At 48.4% G+C, this 18,795-nt stretch overlaps 1 protein-coding gene across 7 annotated transcripts in view; it reads left to right on the forward strand.

Annotated features, from left to right (window-relative positions):
- The first annotated feature begins 1,873 nt into the window (after positions 1-1,873).
- The window catches only part of TMEM63C (transmembrane protein 63C), a 76,393-nt gene continuing 59,471 nt past the window's right edge, over positions 1,874-18,795 (forward strand). For 3 of the 7 annotated variants that reach the window (XM_081048241.1, XM_081048245.1, XM_081048246.1), the window contains exon 1: positions 9,225-9,433. The gene's annotated coding sequence lies outside the window, so the exon portion shown is untranslated. Of the gene's footprint in view, positions 1,934-6,713; positions 6,835-9,194; positions 9,434-10,758; positions 10,830-18,795 lie in introns of those variants that run through there. The other 4 variants (XM_081048243.1, XM_081048242.1, XM_081048247.1 and 1 more) reach the window with 4 other exon arrangements.

Genomic DNA, 18,795 nt, shown 5'->3' on the forward strand with positions numbered 1-18,795 from the left:
GCTGGATGTTCGGAAGTTTTATATGCATGCGCTGGCTCCTACGTGCAAACACACACTCGTCCACATGCCAGCATGCTTGTACTCACGTACTCAAACGTTCATCAATACACGCGCGCATAGACACACATGCACACTTACACACACGCACATTTTCCTTGGTCCAAAGTCTTCTAAAGCATTACACTCTTATGGTTCAGAGTCGGAGCTCTGAAGTCAGACAGATGCTTTTCCACACTGCGATATAGTCTTGCCACAGTGGTTTCTCCTTTCAGAAGGTAGTCTATGCGATTAGAAACATACCAAGGTGCAGTAAGCACAGGTCCATGTCCGCCCGAGCACCCAGTCTCTTGTTCCCTCCCAGGGGCAACCCTTGTCACCACTTCCCCAAGTCTCCTTCCAGACATTGTCTGCAGACGGCAGCCTCCATCCCAGCATGTGCCTGTGCCTACACACACACACACACACACACACCCAGTAACCCACTGGCACACGGCTCTGTGCCTTTTGGGCCATCTGCAGTACTGGGTGCACGTGTACCAAGCTCCAGGCTGCTGGGAGGTTGCCTGACACCCTTTCCTAGCCCGACTGCTGTCCCTGGCACTGCTCACGTTCACATTCACATGCACACAGAGCACGTCCGCCTTTTGACCTTTTTGATAGTGACCTGGTCGCATCAGATGGACCTTGATTTATTTAATGTGCCCCACCGAGTGAGCACGGATTGTTTCAGCTGCTTGTTTTACTTTATTTGCTGCCACCTTTGGCTCTCTAGTGAGTGCCTATATGCTTTAGCCCACGTGGGCGTGCACATCTGTCAGAACTGAGTATAAAGAAGTGACCTGGCCCAGTTATTTGGCCTTTTGTACCTTACTTTCTGAATCTGTAGATGACAGCAATGAAAGCACTGACCTCAAAGGTGAGGATGATAGGAAATCGTGCATGTTGAGCCCCAGTACTGTGCCTGGCACACAGAAACCAGCAATGTTAGGTCCCGAGGGGAGAAGCGTGGGAATGGGGTGAGTGAGGGCCCACGTTGGCTGGCAGGAGGCTGCCCAGCAACCCTGCTCAAGGCCACTAAGGTTGGATACAGGGGTCTCAGCCTAGGAAGTCCCCTGACCTTGTGATGGGGTCAGAGAGATTCGTGCCTCCCACCGACCGACTAGTGTGGGTGCCACAGCGGAGAAGCAGGGAGTAAAAGAAGGGGAGTAAGGGGCCCAGCAGCTGCAAAGGAGCCAGAGTGAGTTGCAGGCCTGGCTTTCCTGCTGAGTCATTCCCACTGGAGCTCTGAAGGAGGTGGGCAGCCCTGCTGTGTGTGTGTGTGTGTGTGTGTGTGTGTGTGTGTGAGAGAGAGAGAGAGAGAGAGACAGAGAGAGAGAGAGAGAGAGAGAGAGAGACAGACAGAGAGACAGAGAGACAGAGAGACAGAGACAGAGAGAGAGACAGACAGACAGAGACAGAGAGAGCGCAGGAGGTGCACACACACACACACACACACACACGCACCTACCTCCCAGCTTAAGGAAAAGGAGCCCCTCCCAGCAGAGAGAGGCTTTGTTCTCCATAAAATGTAAAAGCTGCGGAAACAGAAGAAAGGCTGCTTCCACCACCCCTGTCCCCAGCTGCCATTTCTCCAATGCTTTCTCTGTACTCACTCCATTTCCACCAGCCTTCTCTTCTGTCCAGCCCCTAACCTGCCTCTAGGGCCACCAACCATTTTGGATGGCCCAGGATGACAGACAGTCCCAGGAATAAGTCACTCTACTTGCCCATCTCCATTCTCCTCCTCCTCCTGCACTGCCCCCTGGTCTTGTTCCCCTGTCAATCACCCCAACTTGGCCCTTCTGGGGCCATAGAAGCTTCCTGGCTCCGAGGTGGTGTTTTGATGTAACAGATTTTTATGAGACTCATCAGGTGCTGCGTGTGGGGCACAGAGGTGAGTGAGTCTGGGTCCCTGTGCCCGAAGGAGTTTATACTGAGGGGGTGGGGGTGCCAATAGGGAGGCTGAGGATGGAGCTGGTTGGGTGCTGGGCCCACACAGGGTGGGGCTTGCCTGTAAGTGGCAGAGGTCTGGATGGGCTAGAGTCGCAGAGGGCAGGCTGTGTGGAGGACAGAATGCTTCCTTCCATTAAAAGTCATGTTTTGTCTTAGAATAAAATTCCAACTCCTGACTGTTTTCTAACACCTGGCTCTATATCCTTATGGACATATTTCTATTCATATGGACCCGGTTTATGGAAAAGTCTGAATCTGACAGGATTCAAACCTGTAATGTCTTTGCTTTGTTTCTAATCACAGCCTGCAGCCGTGCGAGAAGGTCACGTCTCTTTTTCTCACCCTGAACAACATTCCTGGCAGATTCCTAGTGTTCTGAAAAGATTTCCGTCTTTCCTTTCTTTCAATTTTTGAGAATCTAGGTTTGTATAGTCCAATTTAAAAGTTAAACATAAAGAAAAAATTTCTAATAACTAAATAAATAAATAAATAAATAAAAATTAAACATCATATGCAAATATGATGTTTCCCCTTTCCCCTCAGTGCCAAGCAAGGTTAGGAACAGGGGACAGGGTTTCTTTTCTCTCCCTCCCTCATCAGAGTGCTTTCACCTCCAGGGTTTGAACTAGGGCTGTGAGGGGGGAATGAGAGCTGGAGGGGAGCAGCCACAGGTCTTGTTCTCTTAGCCAACACTGCCTGTGATCAGTACCTTCTGGGGAGCAGGCTTCCAAGTGGGGTGAGTGGTGAAATTCTCTGGGGAGAGGGCTTCCCCAGCTAGACTTTTCCCAACACACCCTGGCAACTGGAGCTCGAGACACACTGCTATAATTCCTCTCCAGCTACCTTCCCATGGTTTACCTGAGCCACAGGAAACTCCTGCACCCTTACCTGGACCAATGGGGACATGCAGGCCATCTCCACTGCCCCTGGCTCTGCACCATCTTCCTATCTCCACTCCTGTTGGCCTATCAGCAGATAACCAACTAAGTCCCACCCCTCACAGGCACCCTACTCTGTGCTGTAAGTCTCTAGCAGCCCTCCCTCCACTTCCGGAAAGTAGTGGGGGTGCCCTAGCCTGGGAGACCCTGACCTGTGCAGTCGCCCAGGAGCACCTCATGCTCATGGTCGAATGTTCTGCTATCTTGAAATTCTTTCTAGTTTTTGAACAAGGTGTTACTCGTTTTCATTTTCCACTAGCCCCTAAAAAATTTGTCCCACCTGGGATTGACAATTGTGAGCATCCTCGCCTGCTTGTAGAAAGAGGGGAGGGATGATGGTACTATTTAGAGTAACAGGGCTGGTTCTGGTTCCTGAAAATACCCCAGGAAGTGCCACACTCTCTAGTGATTTCCACCTCTTTTTAGAGTAAGAGATGTCTAACACCCCATTATCCTCCAAATCTGCTCTTGAGCCCTTCTAGAGAATTCTCATTTCAGTTATACTTTTCAACTTCAGAATTTCTATTTGGTTCCTTTTCATAATTTCTATCTCTTTATTGCTATTCTCTATTTGGTGAGATAATATTCTCATGGTTTTTCTTTAGCACTTTAAGCATATTTGAAATGGTTAATTTAAAATCTTTTTAAGGAAGTCCAATATCTATGCTTCCTCGGGGACAATTTCTATTAATCACCTCTTTTTCTGTATGTGGTCCATACTTTCTTGTTTCTTTTCATGCCTCACAATTTTTGACTATTAGACTAATTTTTGACTAGACATTTTGACTACTATATCGTGGCATGTCTGGGAATCAGATTCTTCCTCTCTCCAGGGTTTGTTGTTGCTGCTTGTTGTAGTAGTTGTTTATTTGTTTAACGTCTTTTCTGAACCAATTTTGTAAAAGCTGCACTTCTTGTTGTATGTGTCCCTTGAAGTCTCCATCCCATTAGGTTTGTGGTCAGCTAATGATTTCATAGAGATTTATTTAAACATTTAGAACAACAACATAAAAATGATCTCTCAGTCTTTGCGGATGGGCTCTGTGTTTGTGTTGGGGCATGCCTTCAAGACTCAGCAAGGCAGTTTATAACTCTGCTTTAACCTTCACTTTCTGATTGCCCCGAGAAAAGGCCAGCCAGAGGAGAGAGGTTAGAGCAGAACATACAGCAACAGCAGTCAATATACTACAGTGCGTGCTACAGCCTGAATGAGTTTTCAAAAGAGAATGTTGAAGAAAAGAAGCCCAACATGAAGTATATATAGACTCTGATTCTGAGAAGACCAAACCAAAGTCTATTGATTAGGGATGGTAAAGGGATACAGCTAAGGAAAAAAGAATTACCATTAATGTCAGGATAGGGTTGTCTCTGGGTGGCGGGCCAGGTAGAGGAGGAAGGGGTGTGATTGGGAAACACAGGGAAATGTCTGGTGATAATGTTCTATTTCTTGAGTTGGGTAGTGGTTACACAAGTGTATGCTTTATGATTATTATAAATATAATTGTTTTATAAATACTCTTCTGTAGGTGTATTATATTTCACAAAGTGAAGAGAATTTATAAAACAAAGAAGGGGTTCATTACTGAAAACAGATGCCAACTCCTATTGGAATGACTGCAACAAAGCTGCTTTCAAACCCCTGGCCAGACAGGAGATCCTCAGACCAGAAGAAACCCAGTAGGAAAGCCATATTTCTATCCTATGAGAATTTGCTCGGTGGTAGTGGTGGTGGTGGGGTCTTTAACCTCAATAAAATATCAATACAAGGGCCCACGTATTCTTTAATGACCTATTCCTGCAAGGCATCAGCCAGGCTGAAGACAGAACGGAGGTCAGGCTCTGCAGGCTTCAAACCTGTAGAGCTGTCCGGACATGTTACTTGGGTAAATTCTGCATGGGAAACCCTCCCTCTCAAATGTCTTCAGAGGCCCAACACAACAGTCGTACTTCCTTTGTGATGTCATCAGCATCTGCCTGTGACCTAGCCATCAGAATTTTCCAATACTGATAACTGGTGGTGGCTGTTGCTGGTGGTGGACAATGATTTCCCACCAGTTATGGATTTCTCCTCATCCAGGAGAGAAGTGCTAGTAACAGAGGCTTCCGCTAGCTGACAGCATCTACCTGGTGAGGACTCGGTGAGTGGGGCCCCAGCCTAAGGCCAGGGGTCAGGGGAGATAGGGAGGCCAGGGCTGTGCCAGTAGAGGGGCGGCCTAGATTGTCTGCCATGGAGGGCCACACAGTTAGAGGGACCTGACTTCTGCACTCCGGCCCACCAACCTGATGAATGTTAGCTTCTGAAGAGGGGTCAGCGCTCTATTCTGGACCTAAGCCTGAGGTCTGTCCTCTCTTGAAATCTAGAGCCACATGTCTGGTTAAACAGAGACAACGTGACAATAGTTTTCCATTTCAATACATGGCTCCCCTACTTCTGTACAGGAAACCAAAGTCCCTTGTGTTTGGAAAGGCAGATTAGGATGTGTGACAGAAGCCCAGGCTCCCCAAATGGACCCACTTTCTTGGAGAATCTTGATTTGGGGACTTTCAAGGGTACGTTCCTTTCTAGGGTACGTTCTTGGGGACGGGGGTACCCTAGAGTATCTGAATTGTTACTTGTCACTTAATGTGTGGATAGTGATATGGTTCTGCTTTGAAACTACTGTCCTTCTCAGTGCCGAAGTTCACATTCTGGATCCTATAGCAAAATCTGTGGCGTCTCATGCCCACCGCCCCAAGTCCTCCAATCCTACTTAGTCTCTACCTAGCACTCTTGCCCAGCTCCATGATGAAGATACTAGTGGAGCTCTCCTTTCTTGAAGCCTAAATTCACTGGAGTTGAGAAACAGGCGCTGAGCACACCTAGCTGACTCTTTCCTGAGGCTTCCACGTTTTCCCTCTCATTCTGAGTTTTCCTGAACATCTCATCTGGGCAGTGCAGAAAGGCCATGTACAGTTGTGTAAATTGTGTACAGTTGTGTTTGTTGAAAGCAATTATAATCAGTTCTGTAATGAACATGGGCATGGGCGTGTTGGTCTTTCTGAGCTCAGGGGTGTGTTTCTGATGAAATGATTTCTAGACAACAGAGGCGAGTTCCCAGGGCCACTGTGGGCTCGTAACACTCTCGGCAGTGAGAGCTGTGCCCCTGCAGTTCTTCCCTGTAATGGCCTAGAACCTCAGGCAATTTCATTGATCAATATTCCAAATCAGCTAGTGGGCCCCTGTTAGGCTCTGGCCTCCACACTAACACAGATTTCACCCTCACAGCCCTTAAGAAGTATTTATTGAGTCAGGGCTCTGTGCTGGATATTAGGAATAAAAAGAAAAAGGATATACAAGTTGACCTTCACAGTACTTATAATCTAGCAGGAGAGAAGGTAAATATCAATGAATCAAAATCTCTGCTTTCTGATCCTTGAGGAAAGATATCATTTTGGATGGCTGAGTTTTTTGGATGCTGAAGGTTTTTACCCTGAAGCATCAAGTTTTATTTCATGCTCACCATGTTAGATCAAAAATGCTTTCTAAATGTATCATAGAATCACTTTCCTTTTAAAATAAAATATTTAATCAGAATATTATATTTCTCATAATGATTCAGCATGTTTCCATGAGCATATTTCCAACCTTACCTTGTCATACAAGGGTGTTCCCAAGGCCTCTTGGAGTGACTCAGAACTAAATGGCCCCGAACTTCTGAGTTTGTTTTACTGTTCTGTTGCCTTTGTGATCTACTTTTGCTGATTTCACTGTGTTTGCCTCTTTCCTGTCCTTTCTCCTTCCAGTATGTTCCTGCTCATCTGCTGTGGGCTTGAAAATCAAGAAACTAGGTTTATCAGTGAGGTTATTGGTTCGGCTGTTGTCACGGAGACCAGTGGTCAGCAGTGCAACGCTCTTCTCCTCCAGGTCAGCGTGAAACTCAGGTTCTTAATGTCTTGTTGATTGTCCAGCCCTCGGGTGCTGTCTTTGCCACCATCATCAGAGCTGCCCCCACCTCCATCCCTATGTCCACGGTCTAGTCTGCACAGGGGAAAAGAGGAATGGTGAGCATGCAGCTTCTTTTTAAGAATGTGGCCCAGAAGTGAAATCACTTCCACTCACATCCCATTGGCTAGAACTTAGTCTATTAGTCACAGCCACTGAATGAGGTAGGTAATTAATCTCAATGTGGTTAAATAACTAGTCCAAGGTCACACAGCTAGAAGAGGCAGAGCCCAGATTTGAACCAATTGGATCCAAAGGCCATGCTCTTTCCACTTAACACAGGCCTTTCTAAAGGAACAGTTATTACCCCCATATATAGTATCGTTAGTCCTTCTACCCTGCGGTCAGACACTAGCTCTATAATGAGGAAGCTGAGAAAGAGGGGCAGGCAACTTTTGTCCAGGTTCTGCTCTCTCCCATCAGTACCATAACAACAGCAACAACAACTAATGTTTACTGAGCATCTACTTTGTACACAGTCTCTCATTTAATTCTCATGACCATGCTATGGTTGTTGTTATTATTTCTCCCATTTTACATATGCAAAGAATGTAGCTCAGAGAGATTAAGTACCATATTTAGATGGCCCAGCCAGGATTCAAATCCAGGCAGCTAGAGTTTTTAAACACTACTCGTGTGCTTATCTGGCTTATCTTTGTTCCTGCCAGCCCTTATCCTAGAAGAGAGTAGTAGAAATGTTAGGTACAGAGGGGCCTTAGACCCCAACTAGCCCAGCCCTTTCTGTGTTCCAGATGAGAGGGAAAAACAAAGTCAGAGAGATCGAGTGAGTTACCCAAGATTGCACAGCACACTAACAGCTGAGCCAGGGCTGGAAACCAGACCCCTGAGGCCCTATTGCCCCTGCATAATAGACATCCAAATGCCTTCTTGTCCCATGAAAGAATAAATAAACTAATGAGTGGGTGAGTGAATGAAGAAATGACAGTTCTTTTTTTTTTAACATTTTATTGGGGAAGGGGAACAGGACTTTATTGGGGAACAGTGTGTACTTCCAGGACATCTTTCCAAATCAAGTTGTTGTCCTTTCAATCTTAGTTGTGGAAGGTGCCGTTCAGCTTCAAGTTGTTGTCCTTTCAGTCTTAGTTGTGGAGGGCGCAGCTCAGCTCCAGGTCCAGTTGCCCGTTGTTAGTTGCAGGGGGCGCTGCCCACCATCCCTTGTGGGACTCACGGAGTTGAACTGGCAACCTTGTGGTTGAGAGCCCACTGGCCCATGCGGGAATCGAACCGGCAGCCTTTGCCCCGAAATGACAGTTCTTGACAGAATGTGTCTAGTGGCTCACTTTGGCTTTTCCTGAGGAGGCTAGATCAGAAGAACCACAGGTTGGAGGTAAAGGGTGGAAGGCAGGAACATGCCAGGGACAGACATAAGTAGGGTGTGCCAGCCTGGAGAGGGCACTGTGCTGCTGGTTATGGGAAACCAACCCATGAAAGCATAGCTACCCTTCGACCCTCCACACTCCACACCGTATCTCATGACCTTATATTCACACTGCTTCCTTTATCGGCTTCTTATCATATTGCTAACATTTCTAACAATTTCTTCCCATGATAAAGCTGTTGAGAGTCATTTTCAGAAACTGTTTAGCAACCCTCCTCTCTCATTAGCTTTTGTACAGTAAGTACTGGATAATATCTCCTGTATAAACGTGTCTAGACTCCCTCCTGAGAGAGAGTGAGAGTGGCTGTTTATTACAGCCCCTTACTACTCATACTGATCTTTGGGGGTTCAAACACTGGCACCTGCCTCCAAGTTAGTCTCTAGTAGAGTAGCCAACACTTTGATGAAACTAGAGACATGCAGGACTGTGACCCACTGCAAATCGGAAATGACGGAACCCACTCCCGTGGGCCTCCCAGGCAGGGTTGTGGCCAATTTATGGATATTTCCTTTGCTGGGGAAGAAGGAGGGGAAAGTGGATACCAGCCACTGGGCTGATCAGGAGTGGTCCTTGGGTGGGCAGAGTGCTGCTACCTTTGGGATTGTATGTTTTTTCTTGCTTTGGCTGGTGGGGAAAGGGGACAGGCCTCAGAGGAGAGCTGGAGGTGGGATGAGGGTTGTAAAGTGGGCAGAGAGTAGCGAGAGAGCAGGCGAGGCCCAGAGGATCAGAGGGTGCTGGAGAGACAGCAGCAAGGGACCGGCAGCCTTGTGCGTTTGCGATGGTAATTTGCAGATGGTTCCTGGTGGCGATGAGGTCTCTGAGGCGGAGCCTGGGCCTCGGCGTCTGATAATCCCGCCTGGGTTCCCCGGCGGGTCCGAGCAGCCTTGGGGCGGGGCCGAGGTTGCCTCCAGCCGGGGAGGAGCCGGGGTGCCGCTCTCGCGGTGATGCGGGGGGGAATTTGCTGACAGTCCCTTGCCAGGTAGGGCTGGCTCTACCAGGCCAGCGAGGAGGACCGGCTGGCAGTCTCCTCCCAGGTATGGAGCGTATCGCCTGTCGCCGCATCGCGGCGACCTGAGCACCTTGCTTGGGGCTGGAGCTGTGGCGCGGAGGGAGCAGATGTGGTGAGCATGCCGGTGATTTGAGCCAGGACTGACCCGGCCGGGAGAAGGAGCGCAGAATCCGGGCTCTGGACAAGGGAGGGGGTGGGGAAGGGCGGCTTGCTCCGCGCTTTCTCGGACCTCCGAGTGGGAGGGATGGGGGTGGGGGAGACTGCGCCACACTGCTCTGCCACGCTGGCTGTCGCCCAACTTGGACCCACAGGAGGATGAAATGAGCCCTCCACTAGGGAGCGCCGTGGCTTGGTCGACCTCTTCACTGGGTTTCGGGGAAAGGTGGGCCGGAGGCTGGCCTGGGGTCCCAGGCCGTCAGCCTGACAGCCAGGTGGGAGTTGCCTCTCTGGACCACCCCCAACCAGGGATTCCCCTGGCTGTGCCGCCCACTCACGGCGCTGGGCTGGGAGCCGTACGCTTTGCCCCTGCAGTCTACTCCACTGTGACGAGTTATGACAGCGTCATTGCTGCGCTGCTGCTCGCTGAGGGGTCGTATTCTATGCTGTGTGGGCTGGGTTCCTGGCCCCCAGGGGCAAAGGATGCCACCTTTTCTCCTATGCTTTCAAAGGAAGCTTCTTGCCTCCATCCTCACCTTGGCTTTGAGAAAGAAACTTTGAATTTGGATGATGGACCTGGGGAAACTGAGGCCCAGGGGTGCTGTGAGTTCACCAAGATCACTTAGCAGGTCCTGCAGAGCTGGCCTCTCAGGCACTGCCTTGAAGGGATGCTCTCTGGTGGGGCAGGGCTGATCTTGCCCCCTAGACCTCTAGTCCAGTCTGGGTGGACTCCCCACCCCAGCGCCCCCTTTCCTCACCCTTGAGAAGAAGGAGTTACAACTTCCACGTGGGGCTCCAGAGAGACATGGGTATGAACATTGTAGTTATCAGAATTGTCTGGGGACAGGAGAAAATTCTCATGAAAAATGCTCATCTGAGCAGAGGATGCTATGGGCCTCTGCCATCTTTGGGTTCAGGGAGAGAAGGAGAGATGGTTTCAGGGAGAGAAGGCCCAAGGGGGCAGCCCAGTTCTGGGCTTCAGTCTCATGTCCCAGCCTTGATAGAAACCAAGTGGATGTTCCCAGGTCTCTGGGGGAGGGACAGGGGACAGGAGATGGACTTTCTCCTTTAATGTCCTGCATCCTCTGGAGAAGAGGCTGGGGAACTGTGTTGGCAAGTCTGCTTCTCTTAGCATCACCCTCTGTGATATATATAACTTTATTCTTGCTCTCTCCCCAACTCCTGTCCCCAGGAGAAATGGACGACATCGGATCTGTTGCTCTTGGAGGTGAACTTTACCTGAATTCACCATGTCCTCCTTCTCTATAGGGCAGATGCCTTTCTCTGGAGGGAAACCGAGCCAGGGAGAGAGTGATATTTTAGAGCTGGAGCCAGCGAGTGTCACTGTGTAGGTGAGGAAACTGAGGCACAGAAGGTGTAGTGAGTTGTTCCGGATCTCTTACCTACACACAGGCCTCCTGACTCCCTGGCCTACCACAAGGCCCCTTCCTCTCTCTTTTTCTCCCCCATGCCCAGATCCCCCAACCCTGGTAAGGTGAGGCTGTGAGTGCCTCCTGATGGGTGGAAGGGTGTATCAGTGGTGGGGACAGTTCTAGCACTTTCCCCTCCTTTAAGATATGTTTTCAAGTTACCTGGGAAAGAAGCAACTTGAAAAGGGGGCCAAAGTCACTCGGTCACCTTCTTATTGTGCTCCCATAGGGAACACACCATTTTTATAGGCCTCTCAGAACCAAGAGGAGCTGTTCCTCCTGCCCGGGTGCTAGCAACTGTGACCACCCAGGAGGGGGCCCATGGCAGAGGGACTTCAGCTACCTCTCTGACAGCATCACAGGATGGGAGGTTCTGCCCAGTATGTTATTCTGAGTGGGAGGGAGTTACCATGTGCCAGCCACAGGAGTTGCTGCTTTTCAGACAAACCTTCTGAGCACAGAGCCCCTGAAGCTGGCTCCTGGTGATCACATCAGGTTTGGGCTGCATGCTGACCCCTAGTAATCACTGGGGTGACCTGTGGGAGGAATGGGGTTACAAGTATACCACATCAGACCTGGCTGCCCATAGGGTGATAGTGCAATGCCAGAGAAGGGAGTGGACTCACCATATGTCCAGCTCCTCTGCTGGAGTCCCCCGAGGGTCCCTGCCAGCTCTTCCCCAGGAAGAAGGCCACTGCCCTATGGTCCCAGGTAGCTGGTGGTGTGTCCCTCCCAGCTGGCAGAGGCAGAGGCAGAGGCAGGCCTCAGAGAGGCCCCTGGGTCGCGGGAGGAGAACCATTGCAGAGCATAGCACCTGGTTCTGGACCAGAGCCCCTATTGGCTGGCACTGTGCCCTCAGTTTCCCTACCTGACAGCTGGGCATGAAAACACCTTGCCCAGATGGATGGGAGAGCTTTGGAAACATGTCAAGTGTTTATTACTTATGGGAAGTGTTATTCCCGGAGACTCTGGTTTAGATGGAAGCCATCTGTTTCTGGGCTCCACATAGGAACCGTGGCTATTCCCTCTACTGAGGATGCCTTCTACCCCGCCCCCCCCATGGCCGGTTTAGGGTTCTTCTAGGCTTGGAAGGCAGGCTATTCCTCCCCAACCTACTTCAAGTTGTGTTTTGGCCCTTTTGATGACTTCCTCTTTCCCCTCCTCACTGCCTATGATATTAAACTGGATTTCCATGCCATAAAATGCTGGTGACTGGCAGTGCAGTGGACCTTCTTCTAGGCCTATATCCTCCCCAGTGACTCTCAAATCCCATGGACTTTATTGTGGTTCTTCCTGAAAAGCAGCTGGTGGAAGAACCGTGGAGATAATGGGCATAAAATGCTGGGAGCTCTTTGCAGATTGTCCAGGGTGCAGGGAGTGGGTGGGGCATTCAGGGGCATAAGCAGCCTGGCTCTCGGAAAGGCTGTGATGAAAGTGCTTAGGGGGAGTGCTCAGCTTCGAGTGAGGTCAGCAGCTTTTAGCGCACTGTTTTGCCTGATGTGGGCCTGGTGTTCTCACCTCTTCCCTGTCCTGGGAGGGCAGTGGTTTTCACAGCAAACACATCAGCACGACTGGCGTAAACCAGACTCCCATCCTTATTCATGGGTTGGCTGGTGCAACTCATGCAAAATAGGGCTATAGCGGGAGCTGAGCTGAGAACCTGGGGCCACTGAGATGAGAATATGGGCAGCTCATGAGGTAATGAGGTGTGATGTGTCCTTTTTCTAGATCTGTCAGGATGGCTCTGGGCCAACTGAGCGTGGCTCTTTAGAAGAGCACCTGTGGCCAGAACTCTGCATCCTGTGTTTCTCAGGCAGGGTAGGCACCCAAGCTGCCACGTGCCTTCCCAGCACCCCTGGGACTGGTACTGAAACAGGCAGAGGCAGGTTAAGATGGGAGAGGATGCCCCATTGTCACCTCCTGGCGATTAGTAATGTTCCACGAGGGAACTGAAGTCTGGACCCACTTAGGAAAAAAACAGGATCCGAGTATCACGGGCTCCCATCTTCTGCTTTCCCCACCTTTCCACCCTGCTGCATGAGCACCCTCAAGACAAGCCTGGAAGGGCTGGGCTGGCGGTGGCTAAGGTTTGTCACCTCCCTGTGCTTGCAGACCCTTATTCGTGCCAAGTCGAGGCCTCTGGCATCCTCAGAGGATGAGAGGCAGAGGGGCCAGGCCAGCTTCCAGCGGCAAGTCTAGCCTTGCCCTCCTTCTCACTGAGTGGCCTCACCAAGGAAGGTGGCTTTCTCCCCACTCTGACTGAGTGTTCTCACAGTTGTGTCCAGCCAGAGAGACACTGGCTTTAGGCCATGGAGTCCGGTAAAAGAGCAAGGCATCCTGAGGTGTTTGGAGACACAGATGAGCAAGATAGACCTACGACCAGGTGGCTGAGGATACGTCTGTGTGTTGGGATTTTGGTGTGGAGGCCTCATTGCCTCAGGTGTCTGAGTGGCGAAGGTTTGGTCAGAGGCTGGAGATGCCACAGAGGGCAACCACTCACCCTGGGCCCCATATGGAAACCAGCTGTGCTTTTCGGGGGGTCGCTCATGGGAGCATGGAGAATAAGACACACACAGACGACTGCGTGAGGGGCACTGGGGAGCTGGGTTCCCACCTGCTGCTTCGCCTCTGTGAGTCTTCCATTCACGACATGGCAAAATAACCCCCAGCATAGGGCCATCTGGAGATTGAATGAGAAGCAGGAAGGTACCCAGCATGTGCTTAGTGACCGGGAGCCCCCTTCTTTCTGTTTGCTCGCCTCTTTACCAGCTCAGCAGCAGGGCTGTCCAGGGGTCCCTGGACTGACTGGCCACACTTTGGTGGCAGTGGCTGACCAACAGTGTTGACTGTTTCAGGCGCCATTTGAACTGAGCTGTTCCCTTCAAAAGAGCTTCTGATCCCTGAGGGCCTGGCAGAGGGGGAGGTGGCACAGGGTGTTGGGCAGGGGTGGCAGGCGTGGGGGTGTGCTTCAGTACAGTAAACAAGCTGTTGCTGGGCCAGGGATCCCTGGCGTGCCCAGGAATCCCAGGACCTAGTGTGCCCAGACCTGCAAACTAGGCCAGGCTTTGGGGAGACCCTCTCAGGCACCAGAAGAGCAATAGCCTGAACAGTGTCCCCGGCCCGAGGTCCTGGAGCCACTCAGGGACCTCACATTCCTTAGCACTACTTTTTAATCGTCTTCACATCCCAGGGCAGACCAGGGGTAAGTAGCCCACTTAGATGAGAAAGCGGGGCTCAGAGAGGTTGTAATAGCCACAACCACACCCCAAACTGGCCCCAGGAGGTCTGATTCCAGTGGAGTGTCCCTCCTCCCTGGAGCACATCGGCCACATCCTCAGCTCACCTGCTATTGCACTGCTGGTGGTTTTGCTGAAGTTGCTTAAGACAAAATGACTTGGAAGGGAATGTCATGCGTTTCTCCCCTTCCCCTCCACTTGGGCAGGGTGCCCAGAGCTGGGTCCTGCTGAAGGACAGCAGGGCACGGAAGGATAGGATTCACCCCACCCCCATCCCACACCCTGGGACACATGGCCTTGAGCAGAGGCGGGGGAGGAGCTGCGCTGCAGCCAGGCTTGGCTCCACGCTTCAGGGAGGGGCTCCTTGGGACCCTGGCCCAGGCACCTCCACGGAGCAGTGGGGATAGAGGAAGCAGGACACGATGTGCAAGCCGCTGGCCTGCTTCACACAGCTGCAACGTGGAGGCACAGAAGGACCCCTGTGTCTGGGAGGAAACCCAGGGAGGCAGCCCAGATCGTTTCCCAAGACAGGGGGGAAAGAGGTTGGGAGGAGCAGCCTCTCTACCTGGGCCTCATTGCAGGGGCTGAGTATCGCTGCTCTCTGCCTGCTTGTCAGAGGAATCATCTTTGAGCCCAGCTCTCACCTGGTCCCTTCTCACTGGCTCCCAAAGCCTGCCATCGAAGATTCGTCTCTGATTAAGCCCCAAATACCGTTTCCAGTCTGCCCTCCTGCTTCCTTTACCCTTCCCTCACACTCTACTGTGGCTCAGAGAGTCTTCCTGCTCGGGACGGGGATGTGTCAGATTATCTCCTAGTTTTTACAAAGTACACACGCCTGACTTTTCTACCCTGCCCACTCTCAGCTTGGCTAAGAAGCGGTAACTCTGGCACCAAACATGCCCGAACTGTCTGACCCACCTCCTCCTCCCAGCGCGGTCCTGTCCTCATCCCCATCCTCGTCTATTCAGTCTCCCTGTTTTTCAAAACCCAATCTGAGTGCCACCTCCTCCATGAAGTTTTCCCTGATCCCAGCCAGCGGAGGTCTCACAGCCTTTAGGGCATTGTCCCATTAGAGTCTGGGTCTTCTGCTAGACAGTGAGCTCATCCTTTCATTTATCAAGTGTTCATTGAGACCAAGTGTTCATTGTCCTCTGGTAGTTCGCGGGAAAGGGGCAGGTAGACAAGCCAACAGCTAATGACAACAGCTTCAGAAATGCTCCAATAATGGCAGTACAAAGCACCAGGGGACATTTTGGCAATAGCAATTAAAGCTGCAAATGTCCATATTTTATGACCAGCAGTTTCAAATCCAGGTGTATAATTACTGAGAGAAACTCATCCATGTGCATAAGGAGACAATTCTAAGAGTATCTAGGGCAGCGATGTTTGACACACAAAAAAGAGGTCTCAACCTCAATATCTACAATAATGGAGTAGACAACTAAAAATGGGATGTAATGCAGCAGTGAAAACAGACATAACTGGGGAGTTTTATGTTTTGTAAATTATACCTCAATAAAGCTGATATACTAGGATATAAATATATCCTAGTAAATCTCAAATATGTCAAGTAAAGAAAATTGCAGAATAATAGCATTAGTGAAAATTTAATTTTAATAAAAACCACAACACAATACTATCTATGACTTACAGGCAGAGACATGTTGCAGTGTTGCAATGCCTTCCAAGTTAATACTTGTGGTGGTCTTCGCAGACCGAGAGAAGGAGCTGAGCCTCAAAGGGGAGAAGGAGCTGAGCCTCAAAGGGGAAAAGGAAGGCTTTCTAGTTTCTTAGTAACACTTCTTTTAACAAAAAAGATCTGAAGCAAAGATGACAGAATGGTACCATTTATTAATTCCGTCAGTTTTATACTTTTAACTTTTTTGTGTTCAAAATTTTTCAAAATTGAAAAAAAAAAAAAGATGTCTGGGATGTCAGAAGAAAGGCGCAGATTTTCCCAGGAAGTCTGGAAAACTTCCAAAGATGATTTGACAGCTGGGTGTTGAAGGCAGGGTGGGAATTGGTGGGTTTAACTGGGTGTGGGGGAGTTAGGAAAGGATATGTAGGGTGTTCAAGGCCAGGAGATATGTGAGCAGGCCAGGCTCTTTGCATTTCTTAAATGTTTGTTGAGTGACTTAACGTTTGTCAAGCTGCCTCTCTCCTGCTACCTTCTTCATCCTCATCCCTGATTTCGGCTTCTCTATTTTTGGGTTGTGAACATAGTAAATAGGCTCCTGAGGGGAAACAAAATCATGTGTCATTTGAGGATTTTTTAAAAAGTCCAGATAATCTAATAGCCAAATATATAACACTGAATGTTAAAATGGGGAAATAGCCACTGATACAGGGAAAATAGAATTATTAGAGGATACGATGCTTGACCACATGCAAATTCAGTTGAAAACCAGCTGAAACTGAGTTTTCTGAGAAAATATAAATCATCAGTTTGGTACCAGAAGAATTAGAAACCCTAACAGATCAACAATCATGGAAGAAACTGAGTTTTCATAAAACTCTCCTCTGAAAAAACCCCAGATTTAGACAGCTTTTAATTTCCATCAGACCTTCAAGGAAGAGATAATTGCAATGTTATTTAAACTGCACCAACAGTACCAGAGGATAGCGAAGGAAAGATTCAAAATTATTCTATAAAACCACCACACATTGACAAAGACAACACAAAAAAGAAAAATTACTTTCAAAAATCTTATTTATGAATATTGGTGCAAATTTTTCATGAAGAGCAACAAATAGAATCACAATGCATTATGTTAAAATAAAAGAATACACCACAAACAAGTGGGGCTATATCCCAGAAATATAGATTCAATATTAGAAGAACTATTAATATAATTGAACAAACTAAGAGTTCAAAAGAGATGAAATATCATATAAATAGTTCCAAAAGTGTTAAAAATGCCAAAAAGACTTTGATAAAATTCAACATATACCTCTAATTTTAACTCTTATTTAATAGGAATAGGTGGATATTGCTTAACATGATTTTATGTGTGTGTCCGTATGTGTATATGTGTGTTATATGGACATAAATACATACAAGGAAAAAATAACCACTGTTAACTTTATTCCTTAACACTTCCTTGGAAGTACAAGCCAATACAAATTTTGAAAATAGAAGTTATAAAGGGAGGCCAATGTATCAATTAAAATTGCAGGTGATAAGATTGATCCCCTATAATAAAAAAGAATAAGACAATCCACTGAAAAACCTATTAGAAGTAATAAAAAGTACTAAGATGACTGCTAATAAATACTAAAACCAAAAATGTGTAGCTTTTCTATATGTAGACCTTAGCCTCTTTTAAAATATACTGGAAGGAAACATTTACAATATCAATATTGTAAACATTTACAATTATGATACTAGCACAGTAAAAGTGCTAAACGTAACTGGAAGGAAATCTAACCAGAGTTGGCAAGAACAGCCCTTAGTACGGCTATTCACTCCTGGTTCCCCAGCACTTAGACACATAATAATAGATACGTATTTGTCAAATGGTGGAACTGGCTCACAGATCAACGGAAGAGAAAAGAGTATCTAGCCAAAGACAAAGCACATTTAATATGTCGATCATAGTGACTGCCAATATATAAGTAGTTCCCATGTCCCAGGCACTGTTCTACACTCCTCACCTGTAGCTTAACATGTGATCTACCCTGGAGAATATTCCATGTGCACTTGAGAAGAATGTGCATTCTGCTGCTGTTGGGTGGAGTGTTCTGTATAGTCTGTTGGGTCCAATTTATCTATAGTGTTGAGTATATCCAAGTCCTCTGTTTCCTTATTGATCTTCTGTGCGGTTATTCTGCCTATTATTCAAAGTGGTTTATTGAAATCTCTTCCTATTATTGCATTACTATTTTTCCTTTCACTTTTGCTTCACATATTTGAGTGTTCTGCTAGGTGCATATATATATTTATAATTTTTATATCTTCCTGGAGAATTGACCTTTTGTAATTATATAATATCCTTCTTTGTGTCTTGTGGCCACATTTGACCTAAAGTCTGTTTTGTCTGATATAAGTATGGCCACCCCGTCTCTCTTTTTGTTACCATTTTTATGGGATACTTTTTTTTCCATTCTTTCACTTGCAGCCTGCGTGTGTCTTTACAGCTAAGGGGAGTCTCTAGACAAGACATAGTTGCGTCTTTCTACACCCCGTACCTGAAACAACTCATTTAATTCTCACAATAACCCTATGCAGATGGTGCTATTGTCCCCATTTTTATTTTTTTAATTTATTTTTTAAATATTTATTTTTTTATTGGGGAATATTGGGGAACAGTGTGTTTCTCCAGGGCCCATCAGCTCCAAGGCATTGTCCTTCAGTCTACTTCTGGAGGGCGCAGCTCAGCTCCAAGTCCAGTTGCCGTTTTCCATCTTAGTTACAGGGGGCGCAGCCCACCATCCCATGTGGGAATTGAACCAGCAACCTTGTTGTTGAGAGCTCGTGCTCTGACCAACTGAGCCCTCCGGTGCCCCCTCTGGAAGCTCAATGGCAGCTTATTGTCTTCAATCTAGTTGTGGAGGGCGCAGCTCACTGGCCCATGTGGGAATTGAACCAGCAACCCTGTTGTTCAGAGCTCGTGCTCTAACCAACTGAGCCATCTGGCTGCCCCTGTTGTCCC

Source organism: Rhinolophus hipposideros (genome assembly GCF_964194185.1).
Source record: "Rhinolophus hipposideros genome assembly, chromosome: 5".
Classification (NCBI taxonomy): Eukaryota; Metazoa; Chordata; class Mammalia; order Chiroptera; family Rhinolophidae; genus Rhinolophus; species Rhinolophus hipposideros.